The sequence below is a fragment of the Vulpes lagopus genome, chromosome 12, assembly GCF_018345385.1.
Source record: "Vulpes lagopus strain Blue_001 chromosome 12, ASM1834538v1, whole genome shotgun sequence".
Classification (NCBI taxonomy): domain Eukaryota; kingdom Metazoa; phylum Chordata; class Mammalia; order Carnivora; family Canidae; genus Vulpes; species Vulpes lagopus.
Window position 1 is genome coordinate 71718227 of NC_054835.1, and position 13853 is coordinate 71732079.

The window sequence follows — 13853 nt, forward strand, 5'->3', positions numbered from 1 at the left end:
ACAACTGTGAAGCAAATACCAAAAAAAAAAAAAAAAAAACCCTCTTTTAATTAGAAAGTCTGATTAACTTCAGTATTAACTCAAGTTCTCAAAAACCCATTGGGGAAAGCTAACAGGTACATCAGAGAAGAGCAGGCAGCTACTGACAAGTCTCTGGTGGAAAAGTAAGTTGCATACTTATATAAGATGCTCTAATGATTATCAAGGCCAAGTTTTGTTTATCAAATATAGGTTTCAGGATATGCCAAGGCAATCATACAGACACCTCCATCAGTACAAAGATATAACAATGAGGTTTAAGGGTATAGAAAAAGCCAAATATGATAATATACACAATCTATAACAAAAGCCTTTAAATCCTAGAAGAAAATGGGAAAACCTCATGAATGTAACACACACAAAATTAGGCTAACACTATGTGGAACAACCCTGAACATTTTTCCAGTGATTAAGCCATGAAGTAACAGCTCATGAAGTAACAGATATCATTAACAGGTAGTCTTTACATACAATATATAAAAATTAGAGTAATTTTTTTTCTACTCAATTTTCATTTCTTCCTTTTTTACCTTTTCCCTAATTTTCTCTAGCAACTTTTTCCTTTGGGTAGACCAGTTGAACATGAAATGTTTGGAACCTAAAGTGAGTATCAATGTCTTATTGGAATAGCATTTGGGAACTACAATCCAAGAAAAGGCGGATTTTAACTCAAGTGACTTGACGAAGGTCGGCATCCATTTTCAATGTGACAATGTCCTCCATGTTTATCAGTAGGGTAGTAGCTTCTCTTGACTGGGTTACATCACCCATCATGATACCAGTGTGCTCCATGGTGAAGTACTGCAGAGCTATGTGCACAAACACCCACCTGCTTAAGCTTCTGGTAAATATAAAACATCATTTTAAATCATTTCAGTAAAATAAATGAAAAAACATTGCATTTCTATTGGCCTGTTTGCCTCTTAAACTCGCTTGGCATGTTGTCCATGATGGAAGACACAACAGTTAATTAGTTGCTACTCCTTAGGCTTCAGTATTTCCCACTCTTCAAGCCTCGGTGCCTTTTTTGCAGCAATAATTATTCTTCATTAGCATCACCACTGCCATGGGAACAACACCCCCAGGGATTGGAGTGATGTAACTGGTTTTCCTTCTGACTCACAATCCACATTTCCAACTGATTGGATTTAGCCATTAGGGGATCTTGAACTCTATTTATTCCCACATGGATGACTGCTGCTCCCTCCTTGATCATATCTTCTGTGATCATATTTGGACTGTCTGCAACAGAGACCATAATGTCTGTAAGAATTGTATGTTTTTTCAGTTCTTTGGGAGTGTATTGATGAGATATAGAACAATGGCATTGCCTCCAGGGTATCCATGCACCCCATCTGTGTGTGATAGGATTGCAATGGGCATTCCAACATTTGACCTCCAGCTACAATCATGTTCTTCCCTAGAGTTGGGATGCTAGTTCATTTAATTATTTCCCAGACATTGCATGGGGTAGCCAATAACATGGAATACTGATCCAAACACATTCCTCCTATATTAATTATATGAAAGCCATCAATAACCTTGTCTGGAGAAACAGCATTGCAGATCTTTCTCTCCTCAGTGTGCTCTGGAAGAGGCAGCTGAACAAGGAGGCCATCTACGTTATCATTATTTAGACTATTGATTAAATTAAACAGTTCTTCCTCTGAAATTGATGCTGGTTTCATAATTGTCTCATTTTTGATTCCCACCTCTGCAGGTACCTTGGTTTTGTTGAGGTCCTAGGAGTGACTTGCAGGACTCACCAACCAGAACCATGCTCAGGTGTGGCCCCTTTGTTGCCCAATGTCACCCATTCTTCCACCTCCTACTGCACTTCCTGCTTGATCTGCTGGCAAATTTCCTTCCAGAAATGACAACAGCTTAATTTCCAACTACCAAGAGGTGACAGGGGTGGTGCAGAGGTGCCAGCTCTGCATGAGCCAGAGCAGCCAAGTAGCCAATGTGGACTTGAGGAAAGAAGCAGTCCTCATCCATGCTGAGTAAATATATCATTTTACTCGTGTTGTTAATCTGTGTTAACTACCCAAAGCATGCTGAACATTTTCCTGGTATCTATGCCTGTAGTTTACTTTAATTTTCCATGTTGAGATACTTCATGTAAACATTATAAATTTAAAATAGTTTTGACGTCAGCACTCTTTTTATACTCTCAACCTTACATTTATAGCATGCGTGAGTTTATATGCCGAGACTAATGGGTCCTATTTGGAACATTAAAAAATTTTACTTTAGCTTTATCAAGAGGGCATTGCCCAGTAGATTCTTAAATGTTGACTAATGGCTTGGTGAGAGTAGCTTCAGATGTGCGAGGTACATAGCATCGTGTTAAAAGGACAGTTGCTGAGATCAAAGCTAAACAGTGTAGCTTCTGAAGTGTTTATATCATCCATATCCTATAAAGCTAGTTTTGGAGAAGTAAAACATTAGACATTTTAATCAATATTTCTTAGAGTAAATCTCTGAAGAGATGACAGCAAATGAGAACCCATCTCTGACAAAAGTGAAAGGAAAGTGGATCATTTTTTTCAAAGGAAGTAATGTGTGGAAAATGCTTTTCAACGGTAAAGTGGTATACAATTGCTTACTCTTGAAATCACTGTGATTGTTATTTGGGCTAGTTTGAAAGTCAATTGCCTGTCTCAGCCCAGCCAAACTACTAGGTCTGCCATTTTGTCCCATGACTCAAGACAAGCAAATTCTATATGCCATTTGTAATGGACTTTATTACTAGCTATTGTTTCTAGCTAACAGAACACTTTTTCTCTTATCCCTCTGCTCCTTTCCCCTATTATAAAAAAAATGCTCACGTCTGGATATCCATTGTCTCTTAGGCCTGACCCAGCTTAATTCTCCATTTTTTTTTTTTTTTTTTGGCCAGAATAATTTGTTTGGGGGATCTAAGCAGAGTCAATCATAATCCTTCCCTGGGATGTACATATGGGTGTTGGAGACAGACATTCTTTTTTCTATGGGTTTTTGGGATGGGGCACTATAGACTTTGATGGGCTTTTTTTTTTTTTAAAGATTTTATTTATTTATTCATGAGAGAGAGAGAGAGAGAGAGAGAGAGAGAGAGAGAGAGGCAGAGACACAGGCAGGCAGAGACACAGGTAGAGGGAGAAGCAGGCTCCATGCAGGGAGCCTGATGTGGGACTCGATCCTAGGTCTCCAGGATCAGGCCCTGGGTGGAAGGCGATACTAAACCGCTGGGCCACCCGGGCTGCTCCTGATGGGCTTTTTGATGGGCCAACTTCCTTGGATGCATTGAAGAAATCCATGGGTAAATTTGTAACATGATAGAATTAGAATAATACACAGAGAAAATCAAACCTGAGAGATGGGGCAAGTAAGAGAGAGTGAAGTAATAATATAATTTGCATTACTTGATCCAATTTTGTCTGAACCTAGCAACCTCTGAATTAATTAGTTTCATGGATTAATTCATCCTTTTGTGCTTAAACTATTTTTAGTTGTGTTCCTCCCCTTGCACTGAAAGTCTCTGACAAATATACCATTCTTATCTAGGATATTTCAGCCTCCAATCCCTGAGACCTCATTTTTTTTTCTTTATTAGTTTGTATTCCACTTTCTAATTGCATGATGTTTTGGTGGTGAAGTATAAGGATACTGAACTAGATTACCTGAGCTTGACTCTTCTACTTATTAGATATACTATCTTGGGCAAGTTATTTAACCTCTTTAAGCTTATTTCTAGATCAGTAAAATGAGATAATTAATTATATCCACTTTTGGTAAGGATTAACTGAGTTAATGCTTATGAAATGTTTAGAAAAGGGCCTGATGCCTGGTACTAGTTCAGTAGGTGGTAGCTATTTTAATATTGTATTCTAAAACAGAGAAAAGATAAAATATTTATGTTTGTCTTTATTGTCTCATTTAAAATTGTTAGATTTTTAAGGGATAAAGACCTTGCCTTTTTGGCTTGCATAGATTCTGGCACCTTGCATAATCATATGTTCATGATAAGCATTGCCCTAGTTTACTTGTTCCCATACTACATAGTCAATATGAAAACCTATCATTTGTAACCTCCTTCCCAGTTTGCTTGCCGTGATCCATTTCTTGATGCTTAACTTCTCTTTTGACCTCATTATTTTCTACTTGACTCAAGGTTCTTGCATAACTGTTCTTTTTCCTCTTGACTATGATTTTTATTCTACTTATTATGATGCTGTTTCAACACACCACCCTTCTCATTAAAACCCTTAATGAGAAAGGCTTTTGCTAGGCTTACCCAGATTCTCTGAGCACAGTCATGGCAGCATTCAATAAATATTTAGTTACGAAATCGTAGAACACAGCCAAGCCATAATATTCTAGGCTTACAGTGAAGGGGAATTAACTACAGACTGATTGTATGACCTAATACAGGCTCTTTAAACTTCTCAAACTTTGTTATTGGCTGCTTGGTGTCTTCTACAACCATTAATTTTCCTTAGTGGTAAGTGATTTGAAAGTATTTTTATATTAAATTAAACAAGGAGATATTATTGAATATAAAACAAAATTTACATAGTTTTAGAAGACGAAAACACACTAAAGAAATGTCTTCATTTTTCTGTGTTGGGCCTAAGAACTCAAATGCCTTGGGAATGTAAATGGTGGGACATAAGTTACTGTTCTTTGTTGTTAAAGATACCTCTGTGGAAACGTTTGAGAAGAATAGTACAGTACTGTAGATTTCCTTTGTCAATGTTAGATGGGTTTCATGTTCACAACATCAGAACTTAATAATAGCTACCATTTCTTATATGCTCAAACTCTGCTGCATACTTTGCAATAACATATAATTTGATATTCAGAGCAAGTCTATTTTACAGAAGAAGAAACTGAATCTTAAAAAGTTAAATAACTTGAATGAGGTTCTCAGAACTATTGTGTGTTGTGACTTGGAATCAAATCCAAGTCTGTAAAGCTCAACTGTAGTGCACAGCCTATGAGAAATAATTCAGAATAACCTCATTCAAGATGAGAAATTTATGGACAATTGAAAACATCAGCTTCCATTAGTAAGGGCCAGCTTGAGGTCTTATAGGAATTTCAGGGTAAAAGGAAGAAGGGAGAGAAAGAAATCAGAATATGTGTGCATGCGCACAACATTTATATGTATATAAACCTATATGTAAACACACATGCACATATGTGTATGTATATAAAACCACTTGCTTGAATTGTAAACTATCCCCATATCTCAAAATTGAAATGATTATCATTGTACCTTCTGGCAATTCAGTTTTAAAACCTAGCTAGCTTTTGATTCAGGAAAGGATGCTGTGGGGTTTGCTTTGTGTAAGTCATGTTCTATTCAGACCTCAAGCACACATTGGTGAATATAATGACTACCAAGATCTTGATGGACAATTATCTGTCAACACTGTCCCCTAGGATTACATTTCTTCAGTTAAAATCATTGGAAAAGATCAAATAGCCTACTTTATTGTACATTATTTACAATAGAAAATTTATTAAATCCCTTTCCTAAAAGCTCTTTGATAGAGCTATTTACCATCATCATATTTTCCTTCTCTTTTTCTTCTTTGCAAAGGTTGAGTTGGCAAGAATTTTATTTCACTTTGCTATACCATGGGCCTTTGGTGCATGTTCTTATTTATTTTGGCAAGTGAACCATTTTGTCTATTTGGCTTAAAATGGTCCACTATACTGTGTGATAGACAGCAAGAACGTGGGCTAGCATATTTTCTATTGATGCACTTGATCCTCATTGATCTATATATATGCAAAGCTTAATGAAAACTTCTAAGCATAAAAACTCATCTGAGCTTCTAATGTTAATATTGATTCTATTTGTGAGTGCTAGTGCAGAGAGTCAGACTGTGTCTCAAAAAAATATTCCATGGAACACATACTAGTATCCCAAGATGCTTGTGCAAGGGGTTTCAATGGTCAAATGAATTCTGGAAATGCTGTACAACTGTATCTTGTCTTAAAGATACACACCACAATTAGTATATGAATGTCTCATCTTGCAATTAAAAGAATAACTAACTTTGTTTAACACATTTGCTCAGATTTGAAAGTATTGGTTTTCAACTTTCTGTGGCACTATTGTTCTTTGAAACATACTTTGGGAAATACTTATCAGTACTCACTGGCTTTTAAGTCCCGTTGAAACTCGGTTAGAATTTATCTCTATTATTTGGGTAGCACATTTGTCCTTCATAACCCAAAGATTTCTCTTTTGGGGGATATATTTACTTCATAATATTTTTGTTAAATTAAGTAAGTTAACACATCTAAGTAAGTAATATGATACTGGCATAAATTTTAGTTCACCTACTTCTTAATACTTGCCTTCATTTTCTTTAAGCAGCTCTTAAAATTTCACTTTATGAATGATTCCTTCAATAATTGATCTAGAAAGATACTATAAACCTAAACTCACTTGAAGTAAGTGTGCCCTTCTCTTGACTATACTTTGAAACATCAAACACAAAATGCATTTCCCTTTCAATGCTTACTCTGCTTAAAAACAGATCCACTTTTAATGCAGATGTGAAAATCATATGATTCCAGGGAAGGGAGTTCAGGGTTCAACCTCTGGGTTTTGCACCTGACATTAGGTTCGTTAGGTGGATAAATTCTAAGATTGTCAGAGAAAACTAAAAAAAGTCCTTTTAAAGCTGTATTAATCAGCATAGAAGTAGCAGATAATCCTTGTATATATATGTCTGAATAGGGTACTATCATTTGAAAAAATAAACTATAGCTACAGCCTGATAGGTTCTGAGATACCAGTTTTGCCTTTGGATAATGATTGTGACTGCCATCCACCCTGAGTATCTCAACCTGCTGAATTCGCTGGCCCTAAAAACAAGCAGTCTATAAAAATAAAACTGGAAGGAAAACTGCTTTTCTTTTGTAAAACTGCTTGTGGTTCTGGTTGTTTGCCTTCAAGAAAAACCTAAGGAAAAAAATTCCAGGTAAACAAATATACCTCGTTTATGATGCTGTTTAAGAAAGAATTTTAGGTGGCCTGAGTGGCAAGCATTGGCTCATTATGTCTCTATGATGCTGAAAGGGAGTGCAGGTACCAGAAGGAAAACAATTAATACCAATGGGTCAGGAACACAAATAGAATTCTGAGGATGCTGCATTGAGGTTCCCATCAGTTCATACAAAAGCAGACTTCGATGCAAGAGATATTCACCTCACATTGGTTGCCTCCACTGTTTTCTGCCTTTCTCTTTTCATTTCTAGGTCTTGACTTCCTCAGAGGAGTCTGAGAAGATCTCAAGATAATTCTGGGAGGACAAGAATAAATCTCACCTAGCAGATTTAAAGCTTTTTGAAGTTAATCAGAATGGTGAATGTATGAGGAAAATCAACTTTGCTCTTACTAAATTGTACTCTATTTCATAGCATGACCTTGAAGTGTTACTATGCCAGAAAACACACTACACTCTTTTCCACTGAGAATGAGAGAAAGTGGTAAAAAGTGTGAGGAGGGAAGAAATCTTTCTATTCCTTATGAATACCCTTAATGTTTATCCAATTGCCTGAACATTTGCTTTTGATCAACTCATTTAAGCACATGTCCTCTTTAATAGGGAGAAAATATCAGGGATTATGAGGAGTTAATGTTGATGTGTGATCACTGAAATGTAGTTTAACTGGCAGTGTTGGCTTAGAGTACAGGCTCTACCGCTTACTGGCTGTGTCACTTGATCTTTGAGATGCAGTTTTCTCTAATTAGGTACTGAACACAGTATAGTGCTGTTACGGATATTATACTTGCTTTTCCAGCACTTATCCTGCTCCCTGGGAGTAGGCTTAACATCATCCCCAGCTCTGTGTTTAGCCTGTATTTTACATAGTATCCCTTGCCACAAAGATGGTTCAGGGATGAGCAATGACATGAGCCAAAGTCGATCAGTGCATGGCATTGTACTGGCCTCTGTGATTGGTTAAGGTTGGTCCTATCAGAGTGATGTGCAACTCATTTGCATAAGATACATCCAGGTTAGTATTGTATACAGGTGAAAAGTCTAAAATTCTGTAGCAACTTTTTTACTGGAAGATAAAGCATGTACACAGAAGTAGAAAGCGAATGATAGGAAATAAAGACTGAGCTTGATCATATACTTCCAAAGCTTGTCCTACCTCTAGAATTTCTAGTTACTTGATAAACAGATTCCCCTTTGTTTAATCCAATTTGAACTGTGCTTTTATTATTTGCAAAATAAGGAATCCTAACTTGTAAGTGTACTATAAGTATATTGTATCTGACATAGCTGTCAGATAGTGACATTTAATATGGAGTAAAATAGAGAAAAGGAGAGAGAAAGTATTGCACTGGGGGTGCTGAATAACTACAACTGAAGTCAGGATGGGCTGCTGAGAAAGCAGCCTTTAAACAGAGACCCGAAAGAGGCAAGTGGGCAAGATGGAAGGTCATCTGGGAGAAGAGTGTTCTTGGCTAATGTAAGAGCAGATAGATGCAAAGGTCTGAGGCAGGGCTCTGCCTGGCATGTTCTATGAACAGGAAAGAGTCCAGCATGAATGGACTATGGGGAACAAATGGAGAATAAGTGATAAAGTCAGAAAAGTAACATTGTTAGTATATTGTGAAAGGTCAGTAAGACATTATAGGGGTTTTGCTTTATTCTAAGTTTACAGGATGGCAGGCCATTGAAGAGTTATGAGTAGAAAAGTGACATGACATCATTTAAATTTTTAAAGGATCTTATGGATATTGTTTTGAGTATAGAATGGGTGGAGTGCATGCTAGTGGCAGGTGGAGGAATGGCAGAAGCTGAAAAGCCAATTAGGAAGCAATTGTGGAATCCAGGGAGTGTAAGGCAGTCTCTTAGGCTAGGATGGTAGAGTGGAGGTCCTAAGAAGTGGACAGAGTCTGACTGTATTATTACCGTAGATTTTAGATTCACTGTTGGATTGAATGTGAGGTGTGAGGTTAATAGGCATGAAGGATGATACCAAAGATACTTTAGTACAGTAGGGCTGTGATAGTTAATGAAATAATTCATAAAGACCTGGCACACAGTAGGCTATTGACTGGTAGTTATAGAATAATAATAAATATTTAATACCATTGTCAAAGACTTTGGCAACACTATAGGCATAAAGGCAGCAACAGATACCTTTAATAATAGCACTAGTAAAATATAATGTCTTTTCATATATTTTTGTCATTGAAGCCTTAGAAAACCCTGAGATAGGTATGTTTATCACCACATCATACAGGGAAAAAACAGGGATGTGATGGGTAAATTTGTTTTGGTCATAGTTCAATAGAAATGGTTATCTAATTTCTTTTTTTCCCCATATTTTTTTTTATTGGAGTTTGATTTGCCAACATATAGCATAACACCTAGTGCTCATCCCATCAAGTGCCCGCCCCAGTGCCCATCACCCAGTCACCCCATCCCCCCGCCCACCTCCCTTTCCACTACCCCTTGTTTGTTTCCCAGAGTTAGGAGTCTCTCATGTTCTGTCTCCCTCTTTGATATTTCCCACTCATTTTCTTTCCTTTCCCCTTTATTCCCTTTCACTAATTTTTATGTTCCCCAAATGAATGAGACCATATAATGTTTGTCCTTCTCTGATTGATTTATTTCATTCAGCATAATACCCTCCAGTTCCATCCACATCGAAGTAAATGGTGGGTATTCGTCATTTTTAATGGCTGAGTAATATTCCATTGTATACAAAGACCATATCTTCTTTATCCATTCGTCTTTCGATGGACACCAAGGCTCCTTCCACAGTTTGGCTATTGTGGACATTGCTGTTATAAACATTGGGGTGCAGATGTCCTGCCATTTCACTGCATCTGTATCTTTGGGATAAATCCCCAGCAGTGCAATTGCTGGGTCACAGGGTAGTTCTATTTTTAACTCTTTGAGGAACCTCCACACAGTTTTCCAGAGGGACTATTCCAGTTCACATTCCCACCAACAGTGCAAGAGGGTTTCCCTTTCTCCACATCCTCTCCACCATTTGTTGTTTGCTGTCTTGTTAATTTTCCCCATTCTCACTTGTGTGAGGTGGTATCTCATTGTGGTTTTGATTTGTATTTCCCTGATGGCAAGTGGTGCGGAGCATATTCTCATGTGCTTGTTGGCCATGTCTATGTCTTCTTTGGTGAAATTTCTGTTCATGTCTTTTGCCCATTTCATGATTAGATTGTTTCTTTGCTGTTGAGTTTAATAAGTTATTTATAGAGCTTGGATACTAGCTCTTTATCTGATATGTCATTTGCAAATATCTCCTCTTATTCTGTAGGTTTGTCTTTTAGTAGTTTTGTTGACTGTTTCTTTTGCTGTGCGGAAGCTTTTTATCTTGATTAAATTCCAATAGTTCATTTTTGCTTTTGTTTCCCTTGCCTTCATAGATGTGTCTTGCAAGAAGTTGTGGTGGCCAAGTTCAAAAAAGGTGTTGCCTATGTTCTCCTCTAGGATTTTGATGGATTCTTGTCTCACATTTAGATCTTTCATCTATTTTGAGTTTATCTTTGTGTATCGTGTAAGAGAATGGTCTAGTTTCATTCTTTTGCACATGGCTGTCCAATTTTCCCAGCACCATTTATTGAAGAGACTGTCTTTTTACCAGTGGATAGTCTTTCCTGCTTTGTCAAATATTAGTTTCTGGGTTCTCTATTCTGTTCTGTTGATCTATGTATCTGTTTTTGTGCCAGTACCACACTGTCTTGAAAGAAGCCAAACTCTCCCTCTTCATAGATGACATGATATTGTACATAGAAAACCCAAAAGACTCCACCCCAAGATTGCTAGAACTCATATAACAATTTGGCAATGTGGCAGGATACAAAATCAATGCCCAGAAATCAATGGCATTTGTATACACTAACAATGAGACTAAAGAAAGAGAAATTAAGGGGTCAATCCCATTTACAGTTGCACCCAAAAGCATAAGATACCTAGGAATAAACCTAACCAAAGAGGTAAAGGATCTATACCCTAAAAACTACAAAACACTTCTGAAAGAAATTGAGGAAGACACAAAGAGATGGAAAAATATTCCATGCTCATGGATTGGAAGAATTAATATTGTGAAAATGTCTATGCTACCCAAGGCAATTTACATGTTAAGAGCAATCCCTATCAAAATACCATGGACTTCCTTCACAGAGTTGGAACAAATAATCTTAAGATTTGTGTGGAATCAGAAAAGACCCAGAATAGCCAGGGGAATGTTGAAAAAGGAAACCAGAGCCAGGGACATCAAAATGCTGGATTTCAGGTTTTCTAATTTCAGATCTGAATCGTGTGACTCCATATACAATTCTACTTTCACTATAGCATTCTGCCAACGTTCCTGTTCAAAGGTCAGACATTCTTCTGAGTTCATTTTTAGGGAAAGTGGTAGAATTGAAAGTAAGCCATATATTTTCCTATATTTCCTATATTTTGTTACTGTGATGTACTTTTATAGGTAAACCCTTATTTAAGGGTTTTCACCCATGGTTTTGTAGAGATATCATCATAGTGAATAACAACTGGATTAATTAATACTTAATGTCAGGCATTGATATTATTTGCATTATTACATGGAGTACGTCAATTTAGTTTTTCAGAAACTCTCTGTGTCAGTGAATTAATCATGGTCCAATCGGGAAATAGAAATCACACCAGTAATTTAATCTAAATAATTATTAGGGCAGCCCCAGTGGCTCAGTGGTTTAGGGCCACTTTTGGCCCGGGGCGTGATCCTGGAGAGCCGGGATCGAGTCCCACGTCGGGTTCCCTGCATGGAGCCTGCTTCTCCCTCTGCCTGTGTCTCTGCCTCTTTCTCTCTGTGTCTGTCATGAATAAATAAATAAAATCTTAAAAAAAATAAAGAATTATTAAACTAGCAAAAGGTGGTTAACAACTTAAAAGGGTAAAAGAGGCCTTAAAAAATATAGGTAAGATGGGGGGCTTGGCAAGATGGCAGAGTAGGAGGACCCTGAACTCACCTCATCCCATGTTTACAACTAAATATCATCCACCTCCAAGTCAATGAACTGGAAAGCAATTCAGACTGACAGAACATAAATATAGAAAAGAAGCTGTGTCTGAAAGTTTAGGAAAGTCAGAAAGGTAGAGGGCAGGGTGCCTGCCCACAGGAGGGAGGGAGTTGTGTGTACACAGACAAGGCTGAGAAATTGGCTCTCACACCAGGGAGCTTACACAGGGAAAATTAATTCCCATAACATTTGGCTTTAAAAACCAGAGGGGTTTAATTTTGTGAGTTTGTAAAACCAGTGGGACTTGGAGCCTGGAGCTTTAAAAGTCAACTGACTTAGCACTGGGATAGCCTAGAAGGCAAGTGATAGCCAACTTGCTGTTCTTAAAAAGACAACAGAAAAGACTGGCATAGAAGAGTGGAGAGGCAACATAAAAAGAGCAGTTCACACAACACAGGGGCCAAACAGGAGACATATCTGTTTATACTGATTTCTGAGTCTGTTAGGGGACTTCTCTGAAAATGAGGGACAGGTGCCATTTTCTTCTCCCATACCCCCAGCATAAACATAGAGCCATCTCCAGGAGGTGGAGCTGCACAGATACTTGCTACCTAATCTGCTAGTGGTGTGCTATGCTAAGTTCTCCTAAGGATTCACGGACTTTAAGCCTGCTACCCCAGGCCCTGGGGTTAAGGCAAATTTTGTTAAAGCTGCATGTGTGCCCTCCCCACACCTCACCCAACCACTCGGTACACTGTTGCTGTCCTGCACTGTGTGCAGTGTCCAGCCACCATGCCACACCTATTCTTAATGCAATGGGCCTGGCCATGCCCAGATATCACTGCATGCCACATTCAGCCTTGCCTCCTGGGTACTCTGGTACATAGCCTCCAGCCTCTGCAGTGCCTTTTGGGATCTAGCATAGGATTAGTGGCACAGTGCAAATTTTGTTAACACTGCAGCCCCACTCCCAAATTTCCAGTGGGCATGCTAGAACTGGTCTGTTTAGATCCCACTAACAGCACAGAGAACAAGCACAGCCCACACTAGGCAGTCAGAGGGTACTGAAAGGAAAAGTGATTCAGATACAACAGCATAGCATAAAAACACACATAGGATACTCTCTTGAAGTGCCAGCTTTTGGTGAATAGGGGACACTGAACTCCAGGGCACTCCAGGACCTCTTCTTTATAAAGTAACTACTTTCAAGAGCAGAAGATATAGCTGACTTTCTTTACATATAGAAACATACATAGAGAGGCAGACAAAGTGAGAAACCAGAAATTTATCCAAATGAAAGAACAGGACAAGGCCATGGCCAGAGATCTAAACAGAACAGATGCAAGCAACATGGCATATAATAAATTTGAAGTAATGATCATAAGGATATTCACCGGACTTGAAATAAGAGTGAAAGACATAAGTGTGACCCTTAACACAGAGATGAGGAATAACAAAGCAGAGATAAAGGATTCAAAAAATGAAATGAGAAGCATGCTTGATGGAATAAAGAGCAGGATAGAAGAAACAGAGGAATGCATTAGTGACTTGGAAGATTAATGGAAAGTAACCAAGCTGAACAAAAGAGAGAAAAAAATTATGCAAAATGAAAATAGACTTAGGCAATAGACTTAGAAAATAGACTTAGAATTAGGCAATTCAGTGACTTCATCAAATGTAATAACACTTGTATTTTAGGAATCCCAGAAGAAAAAGAAGAGAGAAAAGGGGGCAGAAAATTTATTTGAAGAGAAAATAGCGGAAAGCTTCCCCAGTCTGGGGAAGGAAACAGATATTCAGATCCAGGAGGAACAGAGAATTC

General features: G+C 37.9%; 1 pseudogene; it reads right to left on the bottom strand.

The window, feature by feature from the left end:
• Nucleotides 1-1016: 1016 nt before the first annotated feature.
• Nucleotides 1017-12860, bottom strand: LOC121474057 (annotated as a pseudogene).
• Between the last annotated feature and the right edge of the window lie 993 nt (nt 12861-13853).